The sequence below is a fragment of the Apodemus sylvaticus genome, chromosome 19 (assembly GCF_947179515.1).
Source record: "Apodemus sylvaticus chromosome 19, mApoSyl1.1, whole genome shotgun sequence".
NCBI classification, from domain to species: domain Eukaryota; kingdom Metazoa; phylum Chordata; class Mammalia; order Rodentia; family Muridae; genus Apodemus; species Apodemus sylvaticus.
This window is the reverse complement of record NC_067490.1, coordinates 26,882,043-26,891,826: the sequence shown is the minus strand read 5'-3', so window position 1 is coordinate 26,891,826 and position 9,784 is coordinate 26,882,043.

Below are 9,784 nucleotides of genomic sequence, written 5' to 3'. Positions count from 1 at the left end.
TGCTGCCACCGGGGTGGGGGCTGGGGGAGGGTTGGTGGGACCACACTTCCTCAGACACTGTCAGTCACAGATTTTGGTGACAGCAAGCATCCCTTGGCTAGTGGCTTCTTCATTGCTCCAGTCCCTGCCCCAGAGTAGCCACACAGCCTTCTCCTCTTCTGTACTCTTCCTCGCCAATGATGCACCCAGATGACCAGAGCAACTATCCCATCTGAAGGTCCTGAAGTCAACTACTCAAGGTCTGGCGGCCAGACTCAGCTGGCTGGCTCTGCATGTCTCTGTCCATGGTCCTGACATTCCTCCAAAGCCAGTAGGCTTCTCTTCTCTTGAACCTTTTCTGCCTGTTTTGAGATGAGGTGTCTTGTAGCTCAGACGAGCCTCCAACTCCCTATTTAGATGAGGAAGATCTTGAACTATTACCCTTCCTGCCTCCACCCCTCTAGTACTGGAAATGCAGGTCTGGGCCAGCATGCACCCAGCTTAACTGGTCAACTTTTTTATTTTGTTTTAACCTATGGTAGAATTAAAAAAAAAACAAAAAAACCTGCCTCTCACGTGTGAGTCTTCTTGGCCTTTAGCAATCCCACCAGGCTTCTAGAGAGCTATGTCTTCTTCCTGGGAGTTTGTTAGGGATGGATGAGACCCCACCCATTCTGCACTCAGCCTGAACAGTGAGTGGGGCCGGGACTCCATGGGGAGGCCTCGCACACTTGGCCAGTGTGGAAGCTGGTGATTTCCACTCACATTTTCCAATGAAATACCGAACGGGTTCTTTCCCTCCATCGCCTGCGCTGCAAACCTCCCAGTCGTCTGCAACTCTCCCATCGTTCATTGTTCTGTTCCAGGAACGAGCTGTGCTCACTCCTCGCTTGAACGCTGCCCCTCCCCCCAGGGCCTTCAGTCAGGACCTCGTCACTGTGTCATAAGGCAGCTCAGCTCCTAATGGTCCTCTCCGCCTTCAAGTAATGATTGAATTGACCCTCTGTGTAGGCTGGAAGGTTCTCACTGTCCTCAGGCGCCAAGGCCAAACTCTGTAACAAGGCCTCTGATGCCAACCTCCTCCATGACGCTTGCTCCTCCACGCCTGCTACGTGACCGCCTCCACACCTCCCTTCCTCTGCCCATCTTCCACACCCAGCCCCAGGGACCCTTCTTCTCTGGGGCCTCTGCTGAGCTGGGCTCCTGCACAGCTCCACTGTCCCTTACCCACATCAGCCCTGGGGCAGGATTATTGAAGGATTATCTTTCTACCTCAGACTCACAGCACCAGAAGCAAAGGGACCTGCTGGCTGCAGAGCTTGGCTGGTAGGCTCTGGCTTCTTTCTCTCAGAGATAATTCTTCCAAGCAGCACTGGGAGCTGTCCAAGGCTCCCAGTTTCTCAGAGAAACACATTCATTTCTTCAGGACACAGGGAAGCAGCCTCTCACTTCTGCCCCCTGCCTTTCTAAGTCCACGACTTCCTAACTGATGTGTGCTTTCTTTCTCTGGGCAAAAACAATAGAGCCCGTGCTTCTCCTAGACAAGGCCGTGGCTTTGTTTTTCCCACGAGCGTGAGGGAAGGGTGCAGATCACAGGCCAGAAGCTGAGAGACCCTTTCCTCAGAGAGCTCGCAGGCTCTGCTTTCTCTAGCTCTCCTCCCCGCTCCTCCCCCTTGCACCCAGAAGCCAATGTCTCCCAGCATCCTCTCAGCATTCTCCCAGCCCTGGGCCTGCGTGAAATGCTCCGTGAACCATGCTCAGAATTCAGAAACTGAACAAATATTTACTTCGTGTATAGAGAAGTCACCCCTCCCGCACACATGCCAAATTGGGAGTGAGTCCTAATCTCTCCCTGTGGACCGTGGGTATCTCCCTCTCTCAGGCTGTGTAACGCTGAGCCCAAAAAGCCTTTTCCTATGAGAAGGAAAGAAGGAGGGTTGAAGGATGGATACATGGACACACACACACACACACACACACACACACTGGTGGGGAATGGGCAGACTCTGGGGACTCCGATTTCTAGGGTTCCTGCTGTGGGGGGTATAGCATTCTAAGTGTTTTGGATCTAGGATTTGGGAGTCTTTGGGTAAGCCAATTCGTGTGACTGGTGTGGAGGAAGCCGGTGTTGACTAAATGGGGCAGTTAGCTCCAGAGTGAGAAGGAAGGGAACTCAGAGCAAGAGAAGGGCACTGGAGTAGTACAGCAGCTCCTGGGGTCACAGGGGATGGACGGCTCTACCTGAGGGTCAGGGTCAGGGTTAGGGTTTTAGGTGAGGGCTGAGGGTCTCTTCTGGGTGCATACATGGCAATAGATTTCTAGATATGGTATATCTATGGAGGGGACAGAATTCTGGATATAATGGATGGGCACACAGAATAATGTGGTGTGTGAGTGTGTGTGTGCACATGTGTGTATGCATGCATCTGTGTGTGTATGTACTTGTGTGTATGTGTGTGTAAGAGTGTGTATATATGTGTATGTGTGTGTGTGTGCACATGTATGCATGCGTGCATCATGTGTATGTATGTACTTGTCTGTGTGTGTGTGTGTGTGTGTGTGTATGTGAACAGGCAGGCTGGCCAGCATGAAAACTTACAAGTAGCAGCAGTGAGGATGGGAAAGGCTGGAGAGGGGACAAAGGTAAATGCTCACAGCAGAATCCTGTCAGCCCCAAGAGCACAGGATTGCCCCGGGGACAGCTCCTGCTCATGTTCCCTCAATATCTCACCCATTGCTCTGCACACACAGGGTCCCCTTCAGCCTCTGTCAGTTGGATACCACTCTCACAGCATGTATGGTGTGCCCTCAGCATGGGGACTTTGGGGACACAGAACAAATCTATCCCAGATGTGTTCCAGGAATGTAGGGATAGAAGATGTTCCCAAGAGGAGCAGGATCAGAGGGAGGCAAGGCATTCAGGGGACAGCAGTGACGAGGCTGGAGGGGAACAGAGAGCCTGGGGGGAGGGGGCAGAGATGGACCATCAAGTACCAGGGTCTTAGATACACACACACCCACACGGGCGTAGATTACAATAAAAGAATGAATAGAGTCTGTGGGCAGGAGCGAGGTCACCACACGAGGACAGTGAACCCTCAGGACTGATGGAGCTGAGTGGGTGACTCACGATCGGGGCAGGCTGAGTGGGCGAGGCAGGCAAGGTGCAAGAGGACAGTTGGGGATGGATGGAAAGGGACAGTCAAGGACATTCAGGATAAGAAGCCCAGCCCATCAGTGGGCAGATGGAATGAAGCTCTGCTCCCAAGGCAGAAGCCTGTCTTAAAGGAAGGCTTGCCCAGCGGAAGCAAGGGAAGGAAACTTGAGAAACTCAGACAGAGGGCTGTCAGGAATCAGGACAATCCCACTTCTTTTATAAGCACAAACTCCTTGGTCTAGCCTCTCCTAGCATCCTAACTAATGGGCTTGTAGCCATGTGGCTGGAAGCCTGGTAGCTGTCACTTCTTTGGGGGGCATCACTCACTTTTTGGTCTGGGTTGACTCTAGCATCAGCCTGTATCCTGCCTTCCCAAGGACCTCAGTTTTCTGTCCTTCGAAGCCCTCATCCTCAGCCCCTGCCTCTGCGACCCCCACCCCTGCTTCTTCCCAGGCTGGTCTTTCTGCATGCCCTGACCTGTCATCTCCCAGCCTGTTTCTGCTCTCCAGCACACATTTTCCAGACACCCCCAGCCTGCCTGCTTCCTGCAGAGCATGTCCCTTGGGGTGTGACCTCCCCACCGCTGCCTCCTAGACTCCCCCAATCCCTTTTCATCCGCTCTGGTGAGGTGGGCACAGGAGGGGCACACACAACCCAGCCCCATTGTCTGTGTTCTTTGAAACGTTTTAAAGGGATTAGAGGCTGGGAGCTGGGCGAGGGGGCCTCCAGGGTGGGGGGATGCGTGTTCAGCGGGCGAGAAGATGAACTGAGTCTTTCTTCATCTTCCCTGTCCAGGGGGCTGGCGGGGGTCGGGGTGGGGGAGGGAAGATAGAGGGTGTGGATAAGGGGTCATGCAATTAATTTCAATTTAAACTCAGTTTGGTCTTCTCCATCATTAAAGCCACAGACAATGTTTCCATAGCAGATTATCTGTCCTGGGAGTTGTCTGTCCACACTTTTTCCAGCTATCAAGGAGACAGAACTAGAGTGTACTGAATCTGGAAAATACTGGGCATAGGTGTACACAGGACACAAGCGACACCCAGGAAAGCCTTGTCTCATGCCTCTGTTTCCCTGTCCATAGCAGAAGAAAAGTGTGTCCATGAACATTATTTACTAAGCCGTCAGTGAGGAGGGGTTTCCTCCTTGTCACAGGGCAGGGCGGGAGATGGAAGACTCGTTGGGGAAACTCCGAGGTGACGCTGAATAGCTGAGACAGGGGCATTGCTGTGTAGAGCTGAACAAGGCCCTGGCTTTTCTGTTCTGCATTTTCTCGCTTGTCAGACAGGGTCTGGTGGGAACAGGCATCAGGACAGAAGAGCTCAGGCTCAGGATCCAGCTCAGCCAGCAAGCATGAAGCCCTGGGTCCCATCCTCGGCAGTACGCAAGTGGCCTGACACAGTGGCCCGCACCCAGCATTTAGCTGGTGGAGACAGGACCAAGGACCCCAAGGTCACCTAGGCTACAAAGTTTAGGAACAGCATGAGTACAGGAGACCCTGCCAGAGAGAGGAGGAGGTGCTAATTGAAGATAATAGTAGCAGGATGAAGGCCCTTCTTATTTATTTATTTATTTATTTATTTATTTATTTATTTACCATTTCATTTGCTTGCATTTCAATTGTTCTCTCCCTTCCCGGTCTCCCCTCCACAAAGCCCCTACCTCATCCCTCTTCCCATTTGCCTCTAAGAGGGTGCTCCCCCACCCACCCATTTCCTTCTCATCCCTTTAGCATCAAGCTTCCATAGGACCAAGCGCCTCTCCTCTCATTGATGTCAGATGAGGCAGTCCTCAGCGACATATGGGACTGGCCCATGTGTATTCTGGTTGGTGGCTTAGTCCCTGGGAGCTCTGGGGAGTCCGGTTAGTTGATACTGTTGTTCTTCCTATAGGGTTACAATCCCCTTCAGCTCCTTCAGTCTTTCCCCTAACTCTTCCATTGGTGTCCCTGGGCTCAGTCCAGTGGTTGGCCGTGAACCAGGATGATGTCACTAAGCCCTTACACAGAGGCCAGTGACTCTGCACTCCCTTCCCAACAGAGGATCTTTGGGAATCCGCTCACCCAAATCAGTTAATAAACAGGGCTGGGAGGCGGCCAGAGGACCTTGAACACCACCTCAAAGATGCCAAAGCTCTTCTGGGACAGCTAAGTTCCTGCAGCAGGTAGGGGCTCACAGGCTATGCATGGGTCTTCCACTCGGGTGGCCTCCTGGACTGGTTGTCATACACCTGCCACAGCTGTAGGAGACCTTTGCTGTGCTTTCTGAGTTTGGCTCCCAACCCACAAGAATCGCACTGCAAATGAAGAAGCTAAGGCTGAGAGGACAGCACTGTTAAAGGCTGTGTCCTTGGTTGGTGGGTTGGTTGGTTGGTTGGTTGGTGGGTGGGTGGGTGGGTGGGTTGTTTGGCTGTTTGGTGAGTTGGTTGATTGGTTGGTTGGTTGGTGGGTGGGTGGGTTAGTTGGTTGGTTGGTTGGTTGGTGGGTTGGTTGGTTGGTTGGTGGATAGTTGGTTGGTTAGTTGGTTGGTGGGTTAGTTGGTTGGTTGGTTGGTTGGTGGATGGTTGGTTGGTTGGTTGGTTGGTGGGTTGGTTGGTTGGTGGATGGTTGGTTGGTTGGTTAGTTGGTTGGTGGGTTAGTTGGTTGGTTGGTTGGGTGGTTGGTGGGTAGGTTGGTTGGTTGGTTGGTGGGTGGGTTGCTTGATTGCTTGCTTGTTTGCTTGGCTTGTTTTTTCTAGACAGGGTTTCTCTGTGTAGCCCTGGTTGCAATGGAACTCTCTCCATAGAGCAGGCTCACCTCAAAATCACAGAGATCCTCCTGCTTCTGCCTCCTGAGTGTTGGGATTAAAGGTGTGAGCTAGCATCTCCCAGATGGTTATTGCTGTTTGTTTGTTTTTTGGGGGGGGGTTATTGTTGTTTTATTGTTCTTTTGTTTTGTTTTGTTTTGTTTTGTTTTGTTTTGTTTTGTTTTGTTTTGTTTTGTTGAGGCAGAGGACTCAGTATATAGCTCTGACTGTCCTGGAACTCACACCAGGCTGGCCTGGAACTCACAGAGATCTGCCTGTCTCTGCCTCCCAAGTGCTGGAATTAAAGGTGTATGCCTCTAGGCCTGGTTTGGGCTACTTATTCTTTAGAAGTAGAGATAGACATCTCAGGTTTAGCATCCATCTCCTATTTTGGGACCCATGCCCTGCCCCAGATCCGTGGCGCCAGCCTTGGAGACTAGCACTCTGGCTTGGCCCTGATGCTACAGGTCTATCTACTACAGCACGGTATCCCTTTTGGCCTACAGACCTGGCAGCTGCCCCCTCACCAGGCCCCCCAGCAACCACTAGTGGCTCTCTAGTCCCCATAGGGCCTTCTGAGTAATTAGGGATCTGTACTGGCTGGTTTTGTATGACAACTTGACACAGGCTGGAGTTATCACAGAGAAAGGAGCTTCAGTTGGGGAAGTGCCTCTATGAGATCCGGCTGTGGGGCATTTTCTCAATTAGTGATCAAGAGGGGAGGGCCCCTTGTGGGTGGTGCCATCCCTGGGCTGGTGCTCTTGAGTTCTATAAGAGAGCAGGCTGAGAAAAGCCAGGAGAAGCAAGCCAGTAAGGAACATCCCTTCATGGCCTCTGCATCACATCCTGCTTCCTGACCTGCTTGAGTTCCAGTCCTGACTTCCTTTGGTGATGAATAGCAATGCAGATGTGTAAGCTGAATAAACCCTTTCCTCCCCAACTTGCTTCTTGGTCGTGATGCTTGTGCAGGAATAGAAACCCTGACTAAGACGAATTGGTACCCGCGTAGTAGGGTATTCCTGTGACAACCTGACCATGTTTTGGGGAGGATGTGGAAGGACTTTGGAACTTTTTGCTAGAAGATTCATTCAGTGTTAAGAGCTCTGTGGAATGTTGTATAGGAGCTTGGAAGATAATGTTGAGAACAGTGCAGAAGATGGAGGCCTGGCTTGTGAAATTTCAGAGGGAAGATTAAAGACTCTTATCAGGGCAATGTTTTGATTGTGACGATTCTGTGGTTTTGGTTAGCTGGAGCTGAAGAATCAGCTGTGATTAACAAGATGCCAGAATCACTAAAGCAAACCTTTGTGTTACTGGGACTCTTGATGCTGGTTAGATGGAGCTAAGAAATTAGCAGTGATTAAGAAGAGACCAGTATCACCAAAGAGAAATCTTCTAGGAAGTGTTTTCTGAGAGCACAGAGGCTGTGTTCCAGAGATAGCTACAGTTGTATTTTGTCCTGTGGCTGGACTTGGTACTGTGTAAGAGTCGCCAAGGTAGTATTGGTTTTGAAGGCATGAAGGGGTCATGAAGAGCAGCTGAGGCTCAGCACTGTGAGAGGCCGTGGAAGGCCATTGGTGAAGACATAACCTCAGTTGAAATTGATGGCTGAGGACTGAAGGGATCATGCATAGGAGTTGAGGCTTGGCACCATGAAAAGAGCCTATGAGAGGCTATTGGTGAAGCCTAGTTATAGCGGAAGACAGCAGTGTTTTGGAGATGCCAGTGCCATGCGATGACCACCAAGAACAGCAGCAGCAGAGGAGTACAGGTGGCTGGATCCTAGAAGACAAGGTGTGTCTACAAAGGGCAGAGCTGGAGAAGCAAGCCAGTAAAAAAATCCCTCCATGGCCTCTGCATCAGCCCCTGCTTCCTGACCTGCTTGAGTTCCAGTCCTGACTTCCTTTAGTGATGAACTGCGATGTGGAAGTGTAAGTTCAATAAACCCTTTCCTCCCCAACTTGCTTCTTGGTCATGATGTTTGTGCAGGAATAGAAACCCTGACTAAGACAGGCTCCTTCCTTCACCATTGCCTCATCTTGATGTCCAGCAAGGACAGAAATTATGCACTTAGCACCCACATAGGCATCAGCTGGTGCTGGGTGCTGTGGTGGACCCAGTGCTCTCGTCCCAGGTCCTGAGGCCTCTGCTTATGACCACTAAGGTCTCTGTCCCCCCTCCTCTGAGGCTAGCCTTATGCCTAACATGCTGCCTAGAAACCCCCATGCTCACAGACCTCTCACTCGCTCAGGGAAATGGAGTTTCAGAGAAGCCAGACCACTTCCCACTTGATCTAGGTTACAAAGCTAGACGAATGATTTGGGAATTAGATTTTTATAGCGAAATACACAAGGAAAGCCCAAATATCTGATGCAGGAACCAAGGGGATTTCAGAAAAGTGGATCTGCAGTTTGCCGTTGGCACATGGCCAGTTCAACATCGGGTCTCTCATCTCCCTCAAGACTCAGCCAACTCTCTTCAGCTCTGAAGCCTGCTTAGACATTCCTGCCCAGACACCTCCAAGGGCCCTCACTAAGAGTTTGGGTTTGGGACAACCTGGAGGCCTCTTCCTAGAGATCGACCTTTCTGAGGTTCTAATGCACCAGGAAGTATTGCTTCTTAAATTATTAGAATATTAGCCCTACTCTGCCCAGGGAGGATTCTTGTGCTAAGCTCTGGGTAAGTCCTACCTTGGGAAGAGGGATGCTGGCAAGAATGGAAACTTCCGCTGATAAAAGCAACATTGGGCTGGAAAAAATGAGGTTCTTGACATAAGGGGGTGGGAACTGACAAGGTGGTGTATTTATAAATACTAATATATATATAATATAAATACACACATACATACACAGTCACACACAGCATATATATGGTGTGCCTGTGTACATATATATATACATATATGTGTGTACACACACACACACACACATATATATATATATATATATATATATATATATATATATATATATATAGAGAGAGAGAGAGAGAGAGAGAGAGTTTAAGATGTTTGTGAACTTAGCACCCAGCGTGAGAGCTTAAAGCTGACAAGTGAAATTTAGTTAGCAGGGTGCCCCTTATTCCGATTTATTACTTTACCAGGGACTTGTGTGAGCTGCCGGGAAGGAGGACAAGGAACAGTGAGTGAGCCTGCAGCCCAGGCACTGGCTGAATTATGGACAACAGTTCACAAGCCATTACACGCCGTAGATTCTGATGGGATTTACAGCAATCTGACCCGAGGAATGTCATAGAAATGGGCTTTACCTGATGTCATCCCAAAGGGGCCCAAAGCAAGAGACAGATGATTTTCCCCAGCCCTAGACCCACCTGAATCCACATTCCCAGCACCCCCAGGGGTGCCACCTGAGGGCTTCAAGCCATTTTGTTGGAGGAGGCAGAGGCTCCCTCCTGCTTTCAAGGCAAAAGCAACCTTCCATTTATTAATGTCCCATGGTGTTCTGAACAGAATCTCTCTGCAGAAGAAGCTAAAAAGATGAAGCATTATTGGCTATTGACAAGAGAAGTGGGGACCCAGTGAGATGCACCAACTCATCCCAGGAGGAGTGGACCACGATGGTGGTGTGGGCTTTGAAGCTAGGTGCGATGCTACACACCTGGAATCCCAGTACTCTGGGAGTACCGAGCTAGCCTGAGCGATACAGTCAGGCCCTGTCTCAAAAATCTAAAAGCAAGAAGCAACAATATATGCTTTACAGCCAGGTTGACTGAGGCTCCAAAGACTGTCATGTTGAGTAAGTGAGCAGAACAGGAAAAAAAAAAAGGAAAGAAATCTTTCTGTGCCTCAGTTTCCTTGGCCATTAAAATTACGGAGGCTAGAGAATTGGACCAGTGGTTAAGAGCA